The 27057-nt window shown below is 45.1% G+C and overlaps 1 protein-coding gene across 4 annotated transcripts in view; it reads left to right on the forward strand.

Moving 5' to 3' along the window:
• Positions 1-27057, forward strand: part of LOC119178401 (uncharacterized) — a 144116-nt gene that overhangs the window by 100126 nt on the left and 16933 nt on the right. For 2 of the 4 annotated variants that reach the window (XM_075889313.1, XM_075889307.1), the window contains exon 2: positions 19337-19523. The exons of the other annotated variants lie outside the window; for them this stretch is intronic. The gene's annotated coding sequence lies outside the window, so the exon portion shown is untranslated. The remainder of the gene's footprint in view (positions 1-19336; positions 19524-27057) is intronic. 4 annotated transcript variants of the gene reach the window in all.

Genomic DNA, 27057 nt, shown 5'->3' on the forward strand with positions numbered 1-27057 from the left:
ATGCACCTCGTGTGTTTGGAAGCGATACATACATCTGCGCTCGTAAATTCCCTGCATTGCCGATAACAGAATGAGATGGTGACGATGACGTCAAAACGATAATTTGAAGAGCACTAAGTGCTGCACAGTGACTTTGCCATATCTCAACGAAAGTGCCATCTTGAGTATGTTATATCAGAATTTAGAAGCTATTTTCTGCTCACGGTGGCAGTTGGAAGTTGGGAATCACGGTGGGAGTTGGCTTAACGTCCCTTGCTGTCGTCAGTCACGAATGTTCCTTCAAAGAGTATGCTAAGGGGTGCTATGACAGCAGACACCTTAACTTTCTGATGCAATGGATTATTAATCATCTGCTAGCTGAACAGAAGGGCCTTCCCCTTTCCTCGTGCGAAGCTGTCAAAAGCACAGCTTTCTGCCCTCCACATGCATGGTTCAAACCTTGTCATAACCCAGTCTTCATTCCCACAACCAGCTCATTGAAGGATTGATGCAACATGCTCCCATTGTGGCAGCACGTCTACGTTTGACCATGTGCTCTGGCAGTGCCCCTCATTACAGAGTTCTCAGCGCATCACCGAAGTGGAATGGAGCTTTGCACTTAGGAGCTCAGAACTTGTACATCAATTACGTGCTCTCTGTCTGTCAGGTGGACAGAGAAGATACGAGGATAAAAAATCCTCGTATCGTGTGAAAATTGCAGTGACACTTTAGTTATATGTCAATACATACATAATTGAAGTTACACGAAAGTGAGATTACGAAAAGACGATATGATTACGAGACATCAATAAAGCTGGATAGCCAGCACGATGGTCACAATATACGTTTCAGGAACATCAGGGCCTGTTTTTAAAGTAGTTCAGAAATCCAGCGAGGCTCTGTGGTAAGAATACTTCAGTTCTACGCAGAAGGCTGGGGTTCGATACCTGCTGGAACCCTGACACATGGTTTGCTTTTGTCAGTTCATCGCTGCCGACTTTATATATATTTTAAAGCTCATGCGTTAAAATTGCCCATGTCTGTTCTCAACGTTCCTGGGCACGTAATAAGTGTCAATCACTAGTGGCACATACAATTTCTTGTGGAAGTGCCACCGTGTGGCGTCAACTGTTTTACGGCGTATACGCGGTGGGATTGGGACATTATCCGTGTCTAGATCAGCGCGTTATATTTGTCAAACCATCCTACTTTCCAATGCTATTTTTTTCACACCAAAATAAGGGGATGATCACGAGTGCACCCAGACGTTAGCAGTGAGATAGATAGATAGACAGATAGATAGATAGATAGATAGATAGATAGATAGATAGATAGATAGATAGATAGATAGATAGATAGATAGATAGATAGATAGATAGATGTGCTCAAAGTTTCCTCAGATCGCTAAGAAATGCTTCACATTTGAAACAGAAAGCGTAGTAGTGGCAAGGAAAAACTGCGCCAACGAAGAGGAATTCGAGACCATTATAATTTTTATGAAAAAACGTTCTAGTAAGCATATAACACAAGAATATAACACTTTAGGAAAGACCTGCGGCCTACAAAAAAGGCATGTTAGCCACTGTTATGTTAACAACATTCGAAAAAAAGACACGTACACATACATGGACACACATGTAGGACGTTCAGATCAAGGTTTTTCTGAGAGGCGACTTGAACGCAGGAAGCGCAGCAGCGCTTGCACTGACTTTTTTTGAGACGTTAGATCTGGTCGATGGCGCAGGATTGGTTCTTCCAAAAGATTAAGGTCGTTTAGCTCATCAAACTTATTGCGAAACGCCTGTCTCTGTTAACAGTCCTGTGGGAACTTACACAGAATATGTTGAATTGTTTCAACACTGCCACAGCGGTCCCATGTTGCAGCGTCCCCCCCCCCTTCCCGCCCTATGCGAAACGCGTCACCTTGCATTTACGCACGCGTTAGATGGTGACGAAGAAGAGACGGTACCTCTTTTAAGGTATGATGGTACTGCCATGCTTAGCAAAAGATATCTCGCAAAAGACTCGCAAAATATGTTTCGCACTCAGCACAGAATACTTCAAGAAGCCAAAACTATTAGCATCACCACATAAACACCCTCCGGCGATGTCAAATACCAACTGAACTCCGCTGAAACGAGTCCACTCAGCTGTGCCGCTTGTGGCAAAGAGTGGCTTTCACGAAGTCACATTCGTCTCTGATATTGAGGGCCCAAAACAGTCTTTGCGACATTCTTGGAAAGACTTTGAGGCGCACACAGTGGACAAGAAAACGGAAGGCAAGAAGACAAACAGACTTGATACGGAGAGAAACGCATGCGGTACCGATGAGACATTGCAGCATATCTTGTGCGACTGTCCTCGCTACGCTGTGCGAAAGCAATCCCTCTCATGCGCTCTCGCTTGTCTTGAAAACAGAACAGTGACACTAGAAAATATTCTCCAATGACACACTGAAACGTTATCGACAATTCAAGCTAAGAAGGCATTGCTGAAATATATAGGAACAAAAGATTTGCATGAGCGGCTGTAGGCTCTTAATAATGCCGTATACCGCACAAGACTGCCGTTCGGCGCGGTAACGTTGTGTGTGTGCGTGTGCGCTCCTTCTCTCTTTCTCTAATCTTTCAATCTCCCCCATCTCTTACCTCCTGTGCAGGGTAGCATACCGGTTATACCAAACGGGTTAACATCGCTGCATTTCCTCTCACTCGTTTTTTTTACTTGGTGTTGGGTAGAGCAGAATAGCAAGAGCCCGCCTGTTTGTGTGTGCCACCGAATAGGCGAGAACGACAGCGGCGAGTGAGTGTGCTTCACGTTCAAAACAACTGCGGTCAAACCACCAAGCCGGCCGCGATGAGCCCTCTCACAGCTTCCTTGTAGGGCTTCCTTTTTTTTTGGCGATTATAATGTGGCAGCGGTGCTTTTATACCCCGGCAATACGTATCGTGACTGAGTTATATATGCAGTCCAAAAAGGAGTGGCGATGAAACTGGCATTAGGGATTATTTTAAGTGTTAGTCACCCCAGAGGTGCAATACAGTGATGTCTTAGTGTTGCGCTTGCTACATAGAAAGAAGCCATGGTGCCTCCGAGGTTAGTGCTTTAGGAAGGCGAGTGTTTCCCGAATACTCTGCCTGGCATGATCCATAATGGCGATGACGTGACGGTGAGTTCCTCTCGTGAGGGCGTACTGAGATGAAGTGCTGAATTTAACTTTAAAAGATTGCGATTGTGTAGCCCGCAAACAGACACATTATGGTATGCTCGGAATAGAATTTAACCTGTATTCATTAAAGTATTTTCAGATAACTCTTGTCGCCAAGCATCCGATATGCCTTGTTTCAGGGGAAAAATCATGCCATTGCTCCGTGGCAAACGATAAGATTTCCTGCCAGTTTCACTCCATGAAACTCCTTTTACGAAAATGGGTCTAGACAGCCTGTAGGTTGTATAAAAATCTCTTTAAGAGTCTATATTCTGTCTAGAACTTTTTCATTAGCCGTCGGACAGTTAGTTTGTCGTGCCATTACTCAGGCATTGCACTTTGTCTCCACGTTTGACCAAAGTTTTCGCTAAGAATTTCATTGCTGCTTCTTTGTGGATTGTTATTTCGTTAGGTTGAATTATCAGAAATGTAAAACGACTGAGAACAACTTGCTCCTGTTTTAGTTACAATAAAAACATTCCAATATATTCTGACTCCTCCTATGTTTCTTTCAAACGGACCTCCAATTGAGCAAACAAACTTGCTAAGGATTGTGTTGTTACCATTGGCCGAGACCCTCCATGGTGGTTCAGCAGCTATAAGGCACTCGGCTGCTGACCAGCAAGTCGAGAAATTGGATCCCGGCCGCGGCGACCGTTTTTTCGTTCGAGGCGACAGTGCTAGAGGCCCGTGTGTTTAGGTTTAGGTGCAAGTTGTTGCAATCGGTGACCCTGCCTTTTTCACGGGTGCCGAAACGGAAGAAAGGCAGCTGCCGATAAGGAGGAACGCGAAGACTCTTGGCAGTTTTTCATGTATTGGGAGGTGCGTGGTTGTAATTACTCCGTGCAGCACTGTGGTCGCTTGTGTCGGCGCGGAAACGCGACACGTGACGCCTTTGTACAACGAAGCCATGACATCGAGTTTCCGCTGAAGATGGACCTCGGACCACCACGCTGTGCGTCTCTGGCTGAGAGGTCACCGATGCTCAAATCAACGCCAGATGACCAAGCACATGTCATTGGAGTTGCCTGGCCTGCGACTACGATGGTAGTTATAACACGAGAACAGAACGATGACAAAGAGACAAGAAGGACACGAAGGACATTTTGTCGACGTTCTGTTCTCGGGCTATAACTATGGTCATGTCATACCAACAAGCCCAAACTGCCACACTTCTATGAGACCACCGTTAGACAGTGCGGGTGGTCAGCCCGAGCAGCGACACGACGGACTCGTTACATCCCGTTTGCCGGCAGCATGATTCCCGACTGCGAAAGGAGAAAAAGCGGCAGGTGACTGCCAGAGTCGATTCCTGTTTTGATATCTCTTTCTGTAAATATGTAAAACCACCTTCCGTACTCTTCATTGGCTCTTCAGTCCGGTTCGGGAGGACGACGACGAATTGATTCTCTCACAGAACGCTTGTGCCCGTGTCTCAGTATTTTCAATTTATTTTCCTGGAAATCCTGGGAGCTGCCGCTCCCTCCTTTGCGGTGATGCTTCAGGACACACCTGAGAATGTTCCAGGCGTGCAACCGTCCTGCCGGACTTCGTCGTCCAGGAAGCGTAGCAACGCGTCGAGCGACACCGACAGTGAGGCAACCGATTTGTATTCGGACGGCTTTGAGTCATCGGATGATGACTTCACGGTCGTCATGAATCGATCTACAAAACGAAGACTGCTGCGGACGGCATTGTCGGCAAGTGTTTCCACCGTAAAGACTGCACCACAGCGGGGGCCGCACACCATGCTGTTTATGCCCGAAGACCCTGCATCTAACTTGCGACTCCTCAACAGGCAAGTTATTTCTGCGCTTCTCGAGGAAACCGCACCGAATGAGATCAAAGACGTGAGGATCAATGCACGAAAGAATGTCCTTGCTGTAGACGTTATGTACCGTAGCGCACTGCAAAGCCTTCGGCACATAACAGAAATCGGCAACGTGAATGTTCGACCAATGGTCGCTACAGGTTGTAATGGCACTGTAGGCGTCATTTATGATGTGGATCTTTCCATCTCAGCTAATGACCTGCCAATACTAATAAAGCCAGCGACTGAAGGCACCCGCATCACGCACATTACCAGACTCGGCAACTCACGCTGTTGAGGCTTGTGTTCGAGGGAGACAGCCTTCCCTTGTATGTCCAAGTTGGCCATGTTCGCCACTCAGTGCGTCCTTACATACCAAAGCCACTGCAATGCTACAAGTGCTTCAAGATGGGACACGTAAAAGGTGTCTGTGAGAACAAAGTTGTGTGTCCGCGTTGCGCTGAGTCTCACTCAAAAAACGCCTGCAGTGCCACCATGCTACGACGTCCAAACTGCCACGGCGCTGATGAGGCCTCATCCAACGATTGCCCGCGGGTGCGAAACGAGCACGCGGTACTCAGGCGTATGGTGCGGGACAATTCAACGCACAGGGAAGCTGCCGCTACACTACGCCGACGACGGCGTCGTGGGCGAAGACCATCACGGAAAAACGGCTCTACCGATAGAGAGATGTAATCCTCTATCAAAGAGGCTGACCCCCAAACACCAAGCTCACTGAAGACGGATACTGCCAAACAGAAGAAAGGGACAGCAGTCGCACCTTCCGAACAGTGGCCCTCTCTTCCACGACGTCAACCTACTTCGGAGCTGCATCAAATCCCGCCGCCCTCGACGACCCCTCAAACCAGTGATGCGATGAATGAAGATCAAGTGATAAGCTTGCTGCAATCGCTGATAAGTACCATGCGTGTCCTACTGAGTAATATGAAGACTTCGGCTGCGCAGACCGCACTGCATGTGCTGGACACCTTGAGTCCGGTGCTTGCAGCTCTAAGGTAAAACCATGGCCAGCGAGGCGCCGTCGTTTCGGGCGGAAGTCAAGAATGCATCTGACTTTCAGTGGAACGCCAGAGGACTGAAGTAGCGCATGTCTGACTTTAGACAGTTTGTATTTGTGAACCACTTCCCCATTATCGTGATTTGTGAACCCAACCTGTGTGCTTCAATCATGCTGTCAGGATATGAGTGCTTTATGTCCTCCACTCACGGAGACTGCAGCAAAGTAATTGTATTCATGCGCCATGACCTCACTTACGTTCACCACAGAGTCTCGCCTGATGAAGAGAATCAGTATGTGTGCCTTACTGTGAAGAAGGATAAGGTTGCTTTCACGATTATCGGAGCTTACTTAGCTCCATCGAGCCGCCTTGACTGCGAGCGCTTACGCGGTATTCTGACATCGACTCCAAGGCCATGGGTGATCACTGGCGACTTCAATGCCCATCATTTCCAATGGGGAAGCTCCAGGGACAACTCTAGAGGAAGAAAATTGGTGTCCTTAGCCTCGGAGTACGAACTCTGCGTTTGTAACGATGGAAGCCTTACATATTTACGCGGATCAGCCTACAGCAGCTGCCTGGACCTTACATTGGTTTCTCGCTCACTTACCAGGAAAGTGCACTGGTTTTCGGATCTGGAAACGCAGGGCAGCGACCATATACCAACTTACCTGTGTATAGAAGGTTTCACCAGCTCCAAGTCCTCAAGAGGCTCAAGTACACCGATTGGCCGAAATTCAAAATGTTAATGGAAGACTGCTGTACCGACGGCTCATCATATAACCTAGAGGACTCGATAAAGGATGTCCTGCAGAATACCACGCATACACATTTGATTAGTCACAAGCGCACCGACTTCGAAATCGAGCTTGAGAAACTTCTCGCAATACGCCGTCGTGCAGAACGAAGGTACCGATGGACAAAGTTCATGGATGATTTGAGGCTGGCTAGACGCATTCAAAAAAAAATGCAGCGGCACATGGATAAACTGGCTAGGCGACGTTGGACATCCTTTTGCGAGTCGTTGGATTCACGAAAGTCCCTATCACTGATATGGCGAACTGTCCGGGGTCTTAGCACAACCTTGGGTCAGCGACACCCGTTTACATCTCTGACACTTCACCTTCGATGCAGAGAGATTGACGTCGCAGAATCTTTCTGTAGAAGAATTGCCGGTGATTCCAATTTCACAGTGTCGAGAACGGGAACATTTGACAACCCACCGCCCTCACGTGATCTCCGTATGGAATGCCAGTTTTTTATGGATGAGCTAGAGGCGGCACTGGCTCTGTGCAGACGTTCTTCAGCACCCGGTCCTGACGACATTACCTATCGTGCCCTTTGTAATCTTGGAGACGAAGCTCGGAAGGCACTCTTACGCCTATACAACGACTCCTGGCAGACTGGTACGGTTCCCCAGGCATGGAAGTCAAGTCGCCTCATTCCACTTCTAAAGGCTGGTAAATCTCCTTTGGATATTGCCTCATACCGTCCTATCGCACTTGCCAGTTGTGTGGGAAAAACGATGGAACGAATGATTCTAACACGAATGGAGTGGTATTTAGAGCACTACGAAATCCATCCAGTATCCATGACCAGATTCAGGCGCGGCCATTCGTCAATCGACAACGTTGTTTATCTGGTGACATATGTTCAACACCAGAAAGCCTGTAAGAGACTGTGCGCCACCCTGTTTCTAGACGTTAAGGGGGCTTACGACAATGTCACCCATGAAGCCATCCCTAGTGCTTTGGAAACAGTAGGTCTTGGTGGCAAGATATATATGTGGGTGTACAGCTACTTACAGCTGAGATTGTTTTACGTGATAACAGTGAATGGCGCAACACCTGATTATTACAGCAGCCGAGGAGTTGCTCAGGGAGGAGTGCTAAGCCCTACTTTTTTCAACCTAACTCTCATAGGTCTAGTCGAGCAGCTACCTAGCACTGTAGAACTTTCTGTCTATGCTGATGACATCTGCATTTGGACATCAGGTGTGATAAGGCCTCAGCTTCGCGCCCGCCTTCAGAAGGCTGCTACAACGACGTCATGCTATCTTCGTAAACAAGGCCTCGAGGTGTCCTGCGGAAAATGTGCAGTGGTAGCGTTCACGCGGAAGCCAATGACTGCTTACACTATATCGATTAATGAAGAATACATATCGTTCAGCAGAAGCCACAGGTTCTTGGGAGTCATAATAGATAGAAACCTGTCGTGGACTCTACACGTGAAGCATGCGACGAAGCGGATGATCGCAACATGTCACATTGTGATGAGTGAAGAAAACGACAACGACGGAAGTGCGGGGCAAGGCGCGTGTAATGTGCGCGTGAGTGTCAGCTGATGACCTGTGGTGGCCCATAGAGGTGGCGTGCCACGATTGGGCCACGGGGACCATCACGTGGCAGTGGACTTTGTGGCTGGGGACGAGCCGAAGCAGCGGCAGACGGGAGACAGCGGGCCGAAGCGTCGGACGCAGGCGATCCAGGTTCCGGCCGGGGAACGCGGCTGTCCACGCTACCGCCGTCAACTACCAGCTGGGGTGGCGTTGCCGGCACGAGTACTGCATCTTGGGGCGCGGCCTGGCCTGCTGTTCTCTTCCTTGCCGAGGGCATCGCGGATCTCGGCGAGGCGTCTCCGCGGTCAGCCGTTCGGCACAGCGACGAACGTGACCTGGCTAATGGTCACGGTTGCGCCGAGCATCGCGTCTCGACGCAAGCTGTTTGCTGGACGGGCTGGCCATTCCCCGCCTGGAGCATCGCGTCTCCGATGCGGGTTGACTGCTCAGTAGTCGCACCCATGCCATCAAGCGCCGGTGTCACCAGAGCGTCGCACTTCGGCAAGGGACGAGCGAGATGTTCTGCCGGACGAGACGCGGGAGTGCGCACAGAGGAGCACGGAGCCGGGCGAGGATTCAGGGTGGCCGAGGATACAGGTGCCAGGGAAGTTGCTGGCTGAATCTAGGATCGCCGAGCGGTGCCGAGTGATGCGCCAGACTCGGACGTGGGCCACGAGCTCATGAGCTGCAATGTGCACCCGAGGGTACCTGGCGGTGCCCTGGCCAAGAAGAAGGAACGTGCGGAAAAGAGAGCTCGAGGGTTGAGGCCACGAAGGCAGAGGAAGCAGTGCGCCGCTCGAGAGGACGAGTTCCTAGCAGCGTTCCTGAGCCGGACGTGAGACCCGTACGTGTCGGCCAGGTCGAGCTCCGGTGTGTCTGTTCAAGGTCCAAGGCCGGGACCTGCCGAACGGCTCCTGCCTGGGTGCAGTGGCCGGGAGCAGGTTCGTGGGCGAGGCCTACCGGGTGTGGTCCTCGTGAGCCGTGGCCTGATCCTAGACCTCCGGAGTTACGACCCTGACATCTGGGTTGGCCGCGACGTCCGACTCAACGGTGCTGCACACGGTAGCGTATCCGTGCGCCGTCAGCCGTTCCACCCATGCCATGAAATAAAAAGTTCATGTTAATCCTTTCTCGTCCGCTATCGACAAACATAGTGACGAACGTTCCGTAACCATGACACACATGTTAAAATTCCTTGCACGAAAGAATTGGGGAGTACCGATACCATCCATGCTACAACTGTACAGAGTGCTGTTTATCGGATTCTTACGGTACAGCTTACCTGCAATATCTAACACCGGCAAGACCAACCTGCGCGCAATTCAGAGCATTCAAGCCCAAGCACTTAAGATATGCCTTGGAGTACCCCGCAGTGCTTCAACGGCTGAAACCATTGCCATCGCTCAAGATCACTCCATAAATACGCATATTATTACTGAGACAATGCGCATGCACCTCAGGTATTATGCCAGGACCCCTTCTCACCACCTGGCGAGCCTAGCTGCTGAAAGGCCCCGCACGACATACGGCACTATTGTCTACAAGCATCGTTCATCGTTTGCTGAGACATACGCACCTGCATCAAAGCCACTGCTTCCTCCTTGGAGCTCGAGCCGGCCGCGAGTTCACTGAATGATTCCAGGAATGAGGAGAAAATCGGACTTACCGACACATGCCCTGAAACAACTGAGTCTATTCCTACTGGAAGAAAACTACAGTAACCACGTGCACATTTACACGAATGGCTCTACGACGCCGTCTAGTTCAGGTGGAGCAGTGGTTATACCATCACAAGGGGTAACTCGGTGTTTTAAGACTTCACATGTGACAACTTCAACGACGGCAGAACTCGAGGCTCTGCTCAATGCACTGGAACACATCAATTCAGATGAAAGACCAGGTAAATGGGCTGTGTTTTCTGACTCAAAACCAGCGTTACAGTGCCTGATATCAGTTCTCCGACGCGGATGCCACGACCAGTTGACCTACAAAACCGTGAAACTTCACCACCTTTTAATACAAAAAGGCCATGACATCGTTTCTTTGGTTACCTGGGCATAGTGGTATAGGCGGCAATGATTCCGTAGATCATGCGGCTCGCACGTCACATAAAGAAGCGAACAGCGTTCCGATACCGCTTTCAAGAGCGGATGCGGCGAGGCAGATTCGTCAACTGGCCCGCAGTCTCACACTGACTGAGTGGAACACATCAAGCATACGACGTACACGACTGCACGAGCTCGACCCTTCACTACAACTCCGGCCTCTACCCGGCCTACATCGGCGTGAAGCTTCGCTTCTCTATCGCCTTTGGCTGGGAGTTGCTTTCACGAAAGCTTATACCACGTTAATCGGAATTACTGACAGTGCGGCGTGCGATGTTTGCGGCACCAACGAAAATATCGAACACCTGCTGTGTCATTGTCCTCGATTTGCCTCAGATAGACAAGTACTTGCCAACGCAATGCGGCGACTGGATGATCGGCCTCTTTCTGTGCAGGTGCTATTACAGCAACGTACACATGCCTCGACAGCCCACAAGGCAGTGAAAGCCCTGCTGTGTTCCCTGAGAAAGACAGGCTTGTGTGAACGCCTCTGACATGCGGTAGAGTTCTACACGCTGCAGTGAAATTACTGTCAGTCTCTCCCCCACCTCCTTTTTCCCTCTCTTCCCTCTTTTTAATTTTTCTTGTCCCCTTCCTTGATCCCCCAGTGTAGGGTAGCCAACCGGATGTCTTTCTGGTTAACCTCCCTGCCTTCTCCCTTTTTCTTGCTTCCTCCTTCCTTCCCAGTCCGGTTCCCTCCAACAGCAGCCCTTCGTGCTGTAAATATGTAAATAAACCTCCGGTACTCTTCATTGGCTCTTCAGTCCGGTTCCCTCAAACAGCAGCCCTTCGCGAAGGCGTGGTTTGTGACAGCCTGCCTGGCAGCGAGGAGACCTGGGCAGTCGGCAACACCTCACCCTCAATAACTGGATGGCAGCTGTGGGATCTTCAAAACCCCAAACTCAGTAACGTCAAAGAATCCCAGGTGGTCGAAACTTCCAAAGCCTTCCACAACGGCGTCTCTCATAGTCATATGGTGATTTTGGGACCTCAAATTCCAACAATTATATAACAATCTGCCTATGTTCGGCATGCGACGTCAGAACAGATAGCCGGGCGACAACTGTGTGCACCGAGCTAACTTTACCACGCGATGCTTCCCAGCGGGTGCATTCTCGACCGGCCCGATAAATAGAGGTGGTTTGCTATTTTCGCAACCTAGAGCGCAGCTCTTCCACTGCTTATTCGGAAGCGCATACGCGTCGTGCTCGAATACAAGGATCCCTTGCGTAACTGCCGGGGGGGGGGGGCAAGAAGTTCAAATTTTCTGTACCTCCCATGTATTCGCTATCGCATGCCGATACGCTGCGGCATTGCCACATGGAATTTCTTTGTCAAAGAAAATGTCAAAGAAATCACAAAGAGTACATTTCTTTCATGATGTCACTGGTGAAGTCATCAAATAGTGAGGAAGGACGAAACACCGAGAGGAAGAGTGCTGTCACAAAAGCTCTCCTTTCCCTCTTCACATGCAAGCGAAACGCGCTTGTTTTAGGTACACTGGTCACTTGGGCGATGTGGCCATTCGTAAAACTTTGTCGACCACTTTATGTATTTGGTTCGTGTGTTCTGAAGTGGCGAAAGTTAAGATGGCCAATTTTTCAGTACACGAATCTCGATCGACACAATTAAAATGATCTTTTTCATTGCATATATTTATATATATATATATATATATATATATATATATATATATATATATATATATATATATATATATATATATTTATATATATATATATATATATATATATACATACAAAACAAAGAGTGCTTATCTATAAAAGCAGTTTTAAATTACCACTGACATGGGGACATGATGAGCAAATATTGAACCCAGAATTTTGGAATTATTGCAAAAATTATCGAGAATCACGGATAGGAAGCGTCTTTTTGACTCAACCACGGCGCATATACTTTTCTCACGGAACTACAGTATCAAACGAGACTGAAGTTCAGAGGCACAAAGAAGCTTGAAGCGATCAGAAATTTTTCAAGAAAGAACATCGCTGGAAGCAGTATTTTGGCAAGTTGACTTGTCCTCGTCAGGTCAACAGCGCTGCCTTGACTAAGAAAAGTTCACTTGTCAAAACGCTAGATCCAGCGACATTCCCTGTAATGACTTATAGCAGCACACAGCCCACAACATGTATTGAGTGACAGTATGAGAAATAAAAAGTCACAAAGTTTGAAACAATGGCCACATTAATTTCGTAAACAGGAAGGAGTCTATATTTACTGGACCTCATTGAACAACTTGCCAAAAGTAAAAGAAGCAAATACTATGTAGCGAGGCCAACACAAATTCAAGCTTTTCATTCAACGCATTTTGTTGACAGCAGCTTGGCTGCCATCTTGACTAATTAGTCTAGCGACGCTGCACTTCTGTCAGTGCAGGCATGCTTGCAGATAATTGGCTATACTAACGCACTGATAAGGAATCAATAATTGCTAAAGTAATAACTCTAAGTACATAGCTTCACCCGTTGCCACTAGGAAAGCTGAAAAACCTTTGCGGAACTGGAAATCTCCGGGTTAACACACCGCAGAGCGGTGAAACACTTGTGTTGCCAGATTTAGTAATTTTGCTGGACGCATGGTTGACTTCATCTGTGTAGCTCACCGCAGCTTCTGTTTTGTGCTCGTCGCAACATGCTGTCTTTCTTGTAGTTGGAAGCGCCAACCAAGTGAAGTAACTGAGCGCGATCGAACATGCAATATCGCTGAGCGAATGGCGAGAAGGATCGGAGGCAAGCGCCATGAACTCAAGTAAACCACTTCACGCACTTCATCTGATTTAAAATTGACGAAATAAGAAATAAAGAAGACCTGCAAACAAGATAAGCGTCCTTTACAGTGACATCAAATTTCCCGATTTGTGAAAACTTGTGAAAATAAATAAATGCGAACATCTACAATAACCTCACTCTATTACACTAGATCTTAGGATGCCCGCCCACCACTGCGAGCTTGCATGTTCCTTGAAACTGAAACTAGCGCTGAGTTACTGGTGCCTGGATGGGGTTCACAACGTCTGCGAAATTTTTCATGCTTTTATGTGTATATATATATGACATTATGATGAATGGACGACGTGGCCTAGCTCATACACCATGTTTAATTCATTCTCACTTCTTCCTTCTCGGCTTCTACTTCTAACTCCTAACCATCGCTACCTTCTTCGTTACATATACAAGCACATAGCAACGTACGCACGATGATACATAAAGTACGATGAGATCTTCCCCTCCTTCTCTATTCCAAAAAAAAAATAGTGACGATTTCTGGCTACGCTACACTCTAAACTTGGTTACGAATAAAGGGAGTTTTGTGCACATATAGTGTTTTTAAATTTAAAGTTTATACCCTCTGAACTTGGCAACCCTTAAGATCCTGAGGTGCGCAAAATTACATCCATCCTTTTCCATCTTAAGAGTGCGCTGCTACACGTTTCTACAGAAATGTTGCGCATTTCTTGCACTGTGGTACTCGCTTGAAACGTGACCTTTCCGTATTTCTCTGCTCTACGATAACTGTAGCGGATTGCCACAATTAATTCTACATCAGCATTGCTTTCAAGAAAGTGACCGACGTTGTCCAACTCAGAATTCCGTTTTAAGATTGGGGTTAAGTAGCATGAAGTAGATGCGCCTGACGGACAACCAATAGATAGTATTGAAATCGCTAAATGTAGCGGAACCTAACCAGCCCTGTTTGCGATAAGCTATCCTTAATATAGCGTTACTGCCGCGCCTCGATCATTCTGCCTCCCACCAATTCGATGACAGCTGTGGCTCGAAGTATCGAGGGACTCCATCCTATAGAGCTAATAGGCAGGGTCTCTTGCCCTGAAATTTTGTCGAATTCAAACGTTGCTCTCTTATGTGCAATAGATCGACTTGGAGAGGACAAGTACTCAGTGTTTAGTGAGGGACTCGCCGGGCAAAGTCATAAAAGTTGATTTACGGGGAAGATGAATGCCATCAAGTCATTTTTAACGAGTCTTTATTACTTCCCCGTTTTATTGTTCTTGCTTTCTTCTGAGATGAAAAGTGAAACATAAGACGTTTTTGAGTATCGCAACGCACTGCGATAGAGTTTGACAACCGCTGTGTGTTTAACAGAGGGCACTTTTAGGTCGCTACCAGCATGATAGCAGAACCTACCCGAGCAAAACGGTCGAATGAAGGTAAATAAAAAGAAAGCTGAGCAAGTTGTTATATCTGAAAAGGCAAAGTGATAAGGCGAGTGTCACCCGCGTGCCCTGTTTGTCAATCCAAGAGAACGTGTTTGACAGGTTTGCGAGAGGCAACGCATGGCCGGAATGTCCGTGTTGCGTCACCCTTGAGGACAGTGTGGGGCTTTGCATTTCTTTTTTCCCAGAAGAATAGATACCACGCCCTCGTCACTTGAGGGCATCAAACGGGCGACGTCCACGGATCGCGTGTGCACGCGTGTCTTCGGACTGCTCCATCGTTACAGCTGCAAAGATCAGACAGAAGATAAAACTTAATTCACTGTGACCCCATCTGCTCATGAGAGTCGCAAGAGAGTCGCATCTCCACGCGCTATTTCGCCTGGCTTTCGCGCTTGCCAACTCAACGAGGAACCTGATACCGAAAGATGAGCGCGCTGAATTTTAATTGGCAGCCCTTTAGTGGTGACGATAGTTGCAGTGTTCTCGTGAATTTCTGTTTTCCCCCATCATTCTCGATCTCACCTGCATGTTTTAGGAAACGTGGTGTTCGAAGCGGCCGGTCTAGTGAATCCCGAGATTTTGACAGTCGACTCTATGAAGCAGACGGATGGCAGAAAGTGCGTACTCGCCAATTAAAACTGCGCTACCTCCGTTGCATAAAGCGACGTCGAAAGACACCCCTAAGATTACAGGCTATATGATTGTGGTCACTGGCTTGTTTTCGTGTCCTTTCATCATGTGTTCTTAAAGCGAGGCAGAGCAGGAACGCGTGGCACACGTTATCAACACAGATCTGATGTAACAGAGTACTGCACAAAGAGGGAAGGAAAGAAAATCTTGGAACACTCAACCTTTGAAGTTGGTTTCCGACAACCATCAAATGCGTCTCCTCCGTTCCAGAGCATGGTATGCGGGGTAATACCGTGACCTACTCTCACTTTGCAGCTGTCATTCAAGCTGCTGCTCTCGACGAATGTACCACAGACGTACGTGTTTACAATTCAGTTAGGTAGTCTCTATCTTTCTGAAGCTCTTGAATCGGTTATCTCAGGAACCGTTTTTTTTTGCTGAAATTCTTTATCCAGACGTTGATTATGAACAACATCGACAATGCGTAGAAAAGTTTGTGCTCTGATTTTTACCTTATATAGATATTCCTGAGATTGCCTCACCGATAAGGCTTCCAACATTTTAAGGATATTTTATACTATACTAATTTTCCCAATGAAATAATCACGCTTTTTTTTCCTGCTGGCACACCCGTCGCTGAGCACTAATGACAACAGGGAGCTATTGAACTACTTGCTGGAAGGCGAGAAAAAGCAGCAATTCTGCAAATAAAAGGAAACGTTCTTAAGATTACGACTAAAATTGGGTTGCATACGATGTTATATAGGCGTTGTTATTGAGGCTGCTTTTCTTTCAATAAAGGGGTGCTCAGAAACGCAGGACAGAAGGAGAAGCTGCAAAACACGAGCATGTTACAGAGAAGACGAGGAAAAGCTCAAAAACACCGAAGCTTAACGTAGGACAAGAGAGAGTACAAAATGAACAATCTTTGACACCAAATTTCTACAAATAATTTAATTTCAGAATTCGCAGGGCAGATATATTCAATACTCGACTGCCGCACAACACATGCTCAAGAAGACGCTATTCGCCACATATACGGGTACTATGTTGACAAACAATATTTTCACGTATGCAAATGAACCATCCTTATCATTAGCTGAAAAATTATCTGAATTCTTGCCCACAACATGATCGCTCATCACATTTGTCCTCATACTTGTCGCAAATGGCGTTATGAGAATGATCCAAGTACATAGTTAATAGCGGTCGAACCAGGAGTATGTGCATCTCGTGATCCCGTATTTAAAATTAGTTGTTGAAAGTTAGTGTTACGGTGGTAGCCATGCTAAAGCTATAGGTTTAGATACAGATAATTAGGCAAATTTTTGTGCTGCAATTTGCACTTTATGTAATTTTGAGGTCATAATGTCAGGAGTAAAAAGAACAAGAGAGATATATAAACAGAAGAGGAACGCAAGAAGTTTAACCAGCAGGTAGTATGCGGCACGCTAACTATATAGCACCGGGGTTGAGCAATAGGGGATTAAAAAAGACAGAGAAAAATGTAAAAAAAAAACTATCACAGCCACACACATACACACACAAGAAAGCGTTGCACTCGAAGTCGTTCTGGTAGGCCAGTAGTTCGCAAGAAGCCTACTGGTGCTTGTAAGGCCTTCTATGATGTTAGGTCTGGACGACGGCGTGAAAGTATTTCTTCTTATATAGGCTGGTCGTCTAACCTGTTGAAAGCTTAACTGTGTGGTGCATTTGGAACAGTCACAAATAACATGCCGAATTGTTTCTTTGTCACCACGGTGTTCACAGATGGTGGTGTGAGCCATCAGTGTACGAAACACATACGAATGGGTAAACGTGACGCCTAGCCAGAATATACAGATAATGGTAGTGTCACTTCGACGAATCCTTGATGGATTTCTAAGGCTTAACTTTGGATCAAAAGAGCGTAATTGTGTCTCCATGAAATGCGGGCTCATTCCAATATGATGTTGTGCATTGGAACGCAAGCAGGCGAAGCATCTCATAAGCGCCTCTTCTGGAAAGAGATATCAAACAGTGGTGGTATAGGCTGAACGGATAGCTTGATCGGCCCCTTATAGTTACAGATCATGCCGCAGTGGCTAGGTAGCCACTGAAATATGATGTCACTCCTTTTCTCCGTTAGGTGGTGTAATACCTCTGCATAGTCTCAAAAAGTGGTAGAGCCCACGTACAGTGGAAATCGATGATATTTGAAGCACGAAAGAGGAAGGTTGAACTGTCACATTAAAATGACCACAATGGTATGAGGTGGACGTAAGTCATGCCGTAAATGAATTCCACGTCATGATTATCATGTTTGCGCCTAGCATTTGTGTTCGTCATGCATTCACGTCACGTATTACTAAATTTGATGTATGTGAAGCTAGTTAAACGTACGCGAGTACACTATGAGCGTAGCACGTACTCATGTTTTACATGAGATGCACGTCATGAATATCATGTTTAAACGTGTCATAAATTATTTCAAATCATGAGATACTGAAACAGTCACCAAGTCATACCAAGGGCATCACGATACACCACTTCACCTAATTCAAAGCTCCCAGCCCAGCATTCATACAAGTACATAGGAATGGGGATACGGGTTATATACTATTATAATTCAGCGAATGGTGCAGCAATTCGAAATGAGGTATTTTTCTAGATATTTACAAAGGCGTGGCTTGACAAACATTTCAAGACGCTCGCTCTTTAGCTTATTGATCAACCTATGGAATGTAAAACAGTGTCAGGCGTTATAATTTCCTTTCCTTGCCTTATTGTTTTTACTGAATACGAAGCTGCCAACTAAGAATTGCAACAAGCACATAGAAACGGCGATATGGTTGAAATACTAATATTATTCAGCGAATTGTGCTGTATTAGAAATGAGATATTTTTCTAGATATGTACGAAGGCGTGGTTTGACAAATATTTCAAGACGTTCGCTCTTTAGCCTATTGATACATCTATTGAATATAAAATAGTGTCTGGCGTTATAAATTACTTTCCTTGGCCTACTTGTCTGTTAGTTTCATTTTCTGTGTTTAGCAGAACCAAGAATCCCCTTAAACAACTCCCCTTTTTTCGTGCTTCTATAAAACATAAATATCGTTACTGATTAGTCACTAGGCCCTCATATTAAAAATATTGTTTTTCGTGTTTCTTTAACGTAATTTTTATTTCAAGTGCCGAATTGTGGCCTCTCCCAACAATCTCCAATTCATGTTATGCTGTAATCTGGTACAGCTGTTTCCATCTTATTACAGTGAACATCTGAATTTTGTCGCTCCATCTAATCCTTTATGGTGCTCGGCCCCGCTTCCAATCTGTTGGTATTCATTTATTGGTTCTACCTGACTATCACTTATGTGGCGCACATGCATTTTCTCATAATTGCAGCTAGAATGTTGGGCTCCACTTAAATTCCTGAAAGTGACTGTTGCTTTGCTAATAAGATCATGCGTCCATTTTGTAAAGAGGATTAAATAATGTCACCTCAAGGCTCCGATTTAAATAAGCTTTAATTGCAATAAACCACACACTAATCGGTTGAAACATAGTTTTTATGTTTGGCTTGCGACGTGACGTCATTCTACATTGTCAGTGTTATGCTATGCTGGTGTGTATTTTCGGTGGTACGTGAATACGTAACTGTCCGTTGTGTATAGCACCCATTATTATGAAAGCTTCCTTTTAAAGGCACACTAAAGTCATATACGAATTCATGTTAGCTCATTGTATGACGACATCTAAAACGACATTATTATCAATAACTGCCCGTATACTTACCGAGAAATTAAAGTAAATGCACAAGCATACAAGCACCACAGCAGGACATTCTCATAATAATACCGATGGCGTCAGACGAACCGCCTACAGTTAATCACTAGTAATCGATCTTGCTGCACTGAATAAAGAACCTTCCGTGCATCAATAGAGGCAACAAAATGCTGTTTGTTTGTTTTTCTCTGATTCATGGAGAAAAATAACCACCGTACGTTACTATATAGAATGGTGCGAGTGGCTCCAAAATTTAATTTTCGCGTGGTTACACTTGACAGGTTGTGCCTTCTAGCTGGGCGCAGTTGAACCAACACACGCCCGCCATCTCAGAGCCAATGGCAGGAAATCGATCAGTGGCCGTTGTTGCTGCTGCGGCTCCCGCTGCTTTCGTCTTGACTACTAGTGCCGGCGACTGCGCAGGGCAACGTTGTGCATGGCAACAGTGACGTCAGTCCGCTTTTCGAGGTGGGTAATATGAAGTACGCTAACCCGATGCAGGCTACTGAAACGAGATTTTATTTCAAAATAAGCCCGTTCCTGGCACAAAAGTAACACTACGATGTTTCTTGACCGCTTTTTCAACAAACACGGTCGGCTTTATAGTTGCCTTTAGTATCCCTTCAATGTCCGGTTGCTATATTTATTTGTACGTGATGACCAATGTGCGAGTTATTTATGTACCTAACATTTCTCGTTTTGTGAACAAAATTTTTCGTATACGTTACAACGAAAACTGCGTGTTGTGTGCACTACCCACTCAGGAGTCAAAGATTCGGGAAAGTCGTATTTTTGCGCCAATAACTGCTACTCTCTTATCAAGATACACCGAAGAAAGCGGGCATCAATTCGCACGTGTGCTCACTAGACCTTTTGTAGCATCTAAGCAAAAAATGTCTGCAATGCCACCATTTACCGCTGTGACCTTCGGCCAATGCAGTGTAAAGTGTACAGTTTATATGCCGAACTTTGCGAACCAATGTAATGCCTATTGTTCGTCGGAACTCGTCTCGTCGAACGCTAAGCGCAGGAGACATTGTGTACACAGGCATTCTTTAAGTGCGTATGGAGAATCGAGCGAAGACGGCGATCAAATAGGAGGTGCACTTCGAGGCCCATCCCTTTATGCAGAGTCATAACCAGGTCAAGACTGCGGCGTGCGTTTGATGTGTGGTACGCCAGCACGTGCAGCCGCATATACTCTGATTGCCGAAGAAAGCAATTGCCCAAATAAGGAGGAGCTCCCAGTGGCACACGCCATAATCAAATACAAGTGGGTGATGTGGGTGATGCTTTATGTGAAAGGCACATATGCGAGTTGTAAAATATACGTAAAATGCTAACGCGGATTGCTAGCATCTCCTACATAACAGTGTACATTGGAAGTTACGTTAAATTACTCATTGTTATGAAATCACACAGGACGTAGAGGCCTGCGAAATTACTTAAAATACTTCGTCTTTTTTTGGCTGTGGTTAAATGCCCCAAGAACCAGTATAATTATGATGAATGCTACAGTGCACGACTACGATATTTCGACCACCTGGAGTTCTTTAAGGTGTGCCGAAATCTAAATACATGGGCCTCAGGCAGTTTAAGCTCTAGGAGAAATGCAGCCGCGAGGCGAAAATGCTGTAGGCCCGTGTGCTCAGATTTGGGTGCACGTTAAAGAACCCCAGGTGGTTGAAATTTCCGGAGCTTTCCACTACCGCATCTTTCATAATCCTATGGTGGCTTAGGGACTTTAGACTCCACATATCAATCATTGAATGAAATGCAGCCGCCATGGCCGGAATTTGAATTGGCAAACTTCCGGTCCACAGTCGAACACTGTAACCACTTGACTACCGTGGTGGGCCATTTAATTACTACAATGACAACTGCGTGACTATAACGTGACGATTATTTGTATTAGTATGAATTGAAGCATGAGAAAATAATTGTTCAAAATTGCTTTATTTTGATCTGTGTTAGTTAGTCCGTCTTGTCTGGCATCAAAAAAGTAGACAAACAGCTGCTAATTATTCCAATTTACACGACTTTCACACTATAGGCTTCAGTTCAGCGATTGTTAAAAGATGTCATTGTGGAGCACGATGAAAATATACGTACGAATGAAGTAGAAAAAGGGAATCTTCCAGAAGCAAATGCGTACAGGGAAGCAGTAAAGCAAAATAGAATAAATACCAACAGACCTCGCAATGTCAAATGACCTGTATAAAAGATGAAGAAAGTAATCCTAATGCTCTAGACATTAGAGCATTGAGAACTGCAGAATATGCAAAAAATAGAAAAAAATTCACTGACGTTTACCATACTGCCTAATAAAAATTCTAAGCGCAGCTTCTTGTTGCCAACTGTGTTTGAAGTTTCGACTCCCAACTAAGTATCTACTACGCCATAAATCACAATGGTTGTGAAGTCGGACAACACCCACTCTGCCATTATTCGTCTTTCTGCGAATAAGCGAGGTATCCGCTACATATATATGATGTACTATGTTCGCTTTGTTAATGCTGCTTTTGCTTATGACGATGAAGGATTATGGCTGAGCATTTTGCAGTGGGTGGGAAATACTAAACTGCACACTCGTTGCACAACTAGCTCTCTGTGATGACTAGTGCTACAGCATGGTTTTCTGCCGTGCTTTATAACATAGATTCGCAATATTTCTTGCCCGACATGACTGTATAGGGTATTTTGGAAATTAGTTTATAGGCCTAGCGTGGCTCGGCGGTAGAATACCCGACCGTCACCAGAGGGCCAAATTTGAACTCTGATTCGGTCCTGGGTATATTTTTTGATTTTGTTTTTTCCCTATATATCAGTCACGCCACCGACGGCAATGTGAATGATGACGTCGATGCCGATCAACGCAGAAATAAATGCCTATGAGCTGCACACGTAGTTTCAATACCCCAAAGACGTAGTTTCAATGCCCTAAAATAGATGCTTCTTGTTATAACAGTTAAGAGTTCGTTTTCCTCCCGTCACATCTTTACCTTTACCTGCTGTTTATGCTAGTTCTTCTAAGGTTTAAAACAACATGACAGGACAGTTACTTGTTACATTTTTTTAGTCTCGGCCCGCCTTTTTCTTGTAATGTTGTTATCGATAAAATGTAGTTCAACAATTAAATAAACGAGCCATGAGATGGGCATAACAAAGTCTTAAAGCAGCAGTTTCGAGAACACGTGAAGACGTGTGCACTAAGGTGCCTTCAGTACAGGTGTGTAATATAGAACAATGATTCCAACCCTGAACTAATTTGTAAAGGTGGTAACGAACTTCGTAAAACGAGGTCTCATTCAGTGCTGTCACTGCAGATTGTAATTGTCATAATTGGTGAATTACACAATGCTACAAGCGCATTTCTTGCATGGCTTAAATTGAGAAGATTCACTTGCAAAAGGATTACTGCAGCTTTCACTAAATCACGGGATGCTGGGTCACAGCATGGATTCTGGGTACCTGCCTAGTCTTGGCTTGGCTAGGCTCTTGGGCTCTGACCTCTCGCTCTCACCCCTTGCTTCGCTATGCTATACGTGTCTGTGTATGCTCTATCATTGTACTGTTATCTTCTAACCTTTACTTTCTATCTCGCTTTCTCGCTTTCTTTCTTTTCTGTGCATATTTTTCTTTGTAGACCGATTCCTTCCTTCCCCTCTTTCTCTATGTAGTCATTTTCTCTCCTTCCGTACTTATATATCTGTGTTCTCTTGCGTTACATGTATTTCTCTGCCTTTGTATCCTTCTCCCTGTTTCTTGTCTTTCTTTCTTAGTATCTCTTCGTACCCGTTTTCCCCGCTCCTTTTCTCCTCCTCACTCTCAAAATTTTCGCCGTAATCCTGCGTTTCCTTTGCGACCATCTTGCTACACCTTTTCGGTTGATGTCAACGTAGCAATAGCAGCAGCACGTGTTGCTTTCCAAGAAACTTCCATTTAATTGAATTATCACTCTCTAATGCTGAAGCAGGAAACTTTTTTTTTTGGTTGTGCCAGAGTAAGGGAGGAGCTTTCTGATAGGAAGGAGCTTTCTTACTCTGGTTGTGCCAGAGTAAGGAAGGACTTTTCGCTTTCTTATAAAAGGAAGGAGCTTAAAGTTAACGACTAACTCATATCATGTTGCGTCTACCTTAGAAGAAAATTTATTTGAGTTATTTTGTCAGACAAAGGCGAGAAAAGTGTTGGAAAGGAGCGGGCTTCGTGCTAAAGCATTCGTTCTCTGCCAATGCTTTTAGGCTACGCTGGGGCACAAAACCGGAAGCCGTCTAGCAACGCTGTAAACAGCGAAAGGGTCTAGCTACGCTCTGCTGTATTCATCGTTTCAAGATTGCAAGCGGTGTACCTCAGAACACTTCCGGTCACCTCCTTCACCAGCTCCTAACGCCGAAACTGGGAGCACGTTTTTAAATTCTCTTTATTTGTAAGAAGTTTCTCTTTTTAGTTTTTCGAATAAAACGAACGTGCGTGAAGTTCTAAGGAATCTATTTTATGTAGCTCAAAAGAAATTTTATTTGAATATATTTTGCCAAATAAGGGAAAGAAAGCGTAGAAAATGAGTGGGCTATTTTTTAAAGCTCTTCTTGCCCACCGATGCTATTCAGGCACAGCAGTTGAAGAGTTTGAATGTCATCAAGGGCCTGTGCTTGTAAACCGGGAAAGGGTTTATAGCGTGCCAGAATTGCCAAGTGGTTAAGGCGCTGGGATTGTGGACACGTGGGTTTGAGTTTCCTGTCACCATGAATTTTTTCTTTCTTTATCTTCTTGTTTTTGTCTCTTTCTTTGTCTTCTCTGCACTCGTTTTCTTACCGATCAGAGTTTTGGCATCCCACGCCGTAGAATCAGTGCACTTGTTCGGGAACCAAAGTAGAAGAGGAAGAAGGGAACGACGAGAGGGTTCGTCTGTGCATGTTGCTGATCATTTATGTTCGATCCGCACGAATAAACGGTCGGCTTCATCTTCACCTTTAAAACAAGCATTTAGTACAATGTTTCACATGACTCATATGAGTCATATGAGTCACTCGAAGCGTAATTTATGCTGTTCCGCTTTCGTTTAATAGAACGCATGTAGGTCAGGCTGGTGTTTTTATTCACCGGGGACAAAGGAGCATCACTAGATTGTCAAAAAAGCAATCTTAGGTCGTTTGGGCACTCATTGCCGACGTTCTGCCTGCACGCGTTTGTTTGGAAACACTTTGAATCTGTAAAATGCGCATATAAGGATGACAAAAAAAATTGTTGAGGCCTATGAGAATCATTGAGAGTATTAGTTTAATGTAGCGCTTTATCCCTGTCTGGTTTTTGCATATGACCTTGTTTGTTAGCGCTTACTCACTCTTCATGGTGGAACTTATTTTTACGTTTCGAGGTTCATGTGGTGTTCGATTATACTGTATTTTCAAATATTATTTTCGATTGTATAACTATTATTATTATTATTAATACATTATTATTATTATTATTATTATTATTATTATTATTATTATTATTATTATTATTATTATTATTATTATTATTATTATTATTATTATTATTATTATTATTATTATTGTTGTCATTGTTGTTCTTGTTGGTAATAATACCAATAATTTCTAATCGTCATTTCAATATTAAAAAATACAGCAATGCTTTTGGGTGGCTGCAGACCGTTTGCTTACCTTTTTATAAAGGTGAACTGTTTTTGCGTTATTTTGACATGCAAACAGTGTAGGCATTCAGTGAGTTTTAATAATATTATTTGAGAACATTCTTCAAAGGACACCTGAATAAAATGTTTCTCATTCTTATTTTTTTAGAGACGCTGATTTTGTAATCATAAATACGATGACTGAATTTTTCAAATTTACGAAACATTAGTGAATGCATTTGTTGATGTTATAAACTAAAAAAAACACTGCTAATTAATAGCAGCAATTATTCCTTATCAGACTCATGTTTGGGTGTTACAAATATTGGGACGCTTACAAGGCGTCACTTTTGCATGGACTGGTACATTAGTTGAAACCACAATGTCATTGGCTCATCGAATGATCTAGACGACCCGATATTAGAGAGGAGACGATACGTTGCAAATGATGCAGGTGACTGCACGTCTTAATTTAAGCGATAGCTAATCTCTCACAAAACGAAATAATGATGAGTTGAGAGCACTGAGAATGTGGAAATCAATATCCCAGTTAGAGTGCAGACAAGCACCGAGCGAAAAAAAAAATAGTGGTTTCTGCATCGTGAATTCAGCTTTAGACTAGTCAGCGTTATTATAGGCGGGATATCACCCGATCTGCTTGGACGACGCGTAATTGGCGCAATTGAAGTGTTTGTGACCGCTACCTGCATGTCATGCGCAGAAGTCTTGAAAACAAAAATTGCGTTAAGTATAGGCTGGGTTCATACGTGCGAATTTCGAAACATCTGAGTGAATAATAATATTAATATTAATAATAATAATCAGAGAGATTTTACATTCCAAAAGAACATGCGCTGGCGTCACGCTGTACCCGGGCTTATATGATTTCACCTTCATCGAAATACGACTGCCAAGACCGTGATCGAACACGCGACCTCCGGATCAGCTGCAGATCCCCTCAACCACTGCCCCACCGCGGCAGAGAAATATGTAACCTGACACGAAAGGGGCCCCCCACAAATCAATCAATCAACCTACCATGCGATTATGCCATAGGGCAAAATTGAGCTCAATTTACCAGCTTGTTTTTCTTTCTTCATCGGTGGTCTTCCAAAGCTATCAAATGGTGATGGTAAACAAATTAAAGTGTATTGCTGACGTCGTTACTAACAACATCCACGTTATCGCTTATTGCCTGGTGTAGCAGCCTTAATGTTATCCCAAGTTTTATAAATAACCATCGTGTATCCAGCAGAGTGGCCTTTTTTACATGCATCACATCTTCATAGTCGACGCCACGTAAACGCTGCAAGTTCAATTGATTGTTATGAGGAGATTAACCTCCCAAAACTCCCATATGGTTACGAGAGACGCCGTAGTGGAGAGCTCCGGAAATATCTACAACCCTGGGGTTCTTTAACGTGCACCCATGTCTGAGCACACAAAGCAGCAGCATTTTCGCCTCAATCAAAAATGCAGCCGCCGCAGCCGGGATTCCATCACGCGATCTGCCGGTCAGCGGCCGAGTACCTTAGCCCATACACCACCGCGGCGGGGCACGCTAAAAGTTCAAGAAATAGCTTACCTACGTGACATCATGTCAATTTTATCTAATCTTTTATTTACTATTCGTCGTTGAGTGTAAAGTGTGATGGGGTCTAGACGCACAACAAACTAGTTCACGCGTGAAGCTGTAAAAAATGAGCGCGACATTGACCTGTTTCAGCGGAAACGTTGTCTTTTGCACAAATAAAGTTTGTATTTCTTCTGCACGGGTGGTGCCATTACTTTTGCCACTTCTACCCCGAAGTACGTTGCGGTGTAGTGGCGAATGACGATCTTGTTTCAAACGCAGAGGCATAATAGGCGGACAGTGTTGTTGTTGTTTTGTTTTTTTCCTGTCGTAGGACCCCGCTTACATCAAACCTGAGAATGGTCTAGCAATCAAATTGAACAAAGCAAAATTAGAGCGACGGAAGGACCGAAGGTCCCGACCGTTTCACGATAAGGGGAAGCTCCCCTTTGGAGGCTTCAGTCTCGACTCGCCTGACTAACTACCCTTTTCGACTAAACCCCCGCCCAACTTGGTGTGCCACGCGGATCGCATATTTATGACTACGGCTTCTTCGTCACTAAGGTACGCGTCTTTTCTGGCTGTCCTATTGGTTTCCCCGCACTTGTTGCCTAACCACCACGTGCAACCAAACCGCACGTCTCGTTTTAGCTCGTTCTCTTCGCGCGGGCGAAGAAAGGGTGAACGAGAAGGAAGGAAGATTCTTCAAGTTCACGAGGTCAATCTCACTGACAAGGTGAAGGAACGGTCGCAAGGTCGTCTCCGAACTTTGGTCCTTGCTGTTTTGTACTTGGCTA

This window comes from Rhipicephalus microplus, chromosome 1 (assembly GCF_043290135.1).
Source record: "Rhipicephalus microplus isolate Deutch F79 chromosome 1, USDA_Rmic, whole genome shotgun sequence".
In the NCBI taxonomy this organism is placed as follows: domain Eukaryota; kingdom Metazoa; phylum Arthropoda; class Arachnida; order Ixodida; family Ixodidae; genus Rhipicephalus; species Rhipicephalus microplus.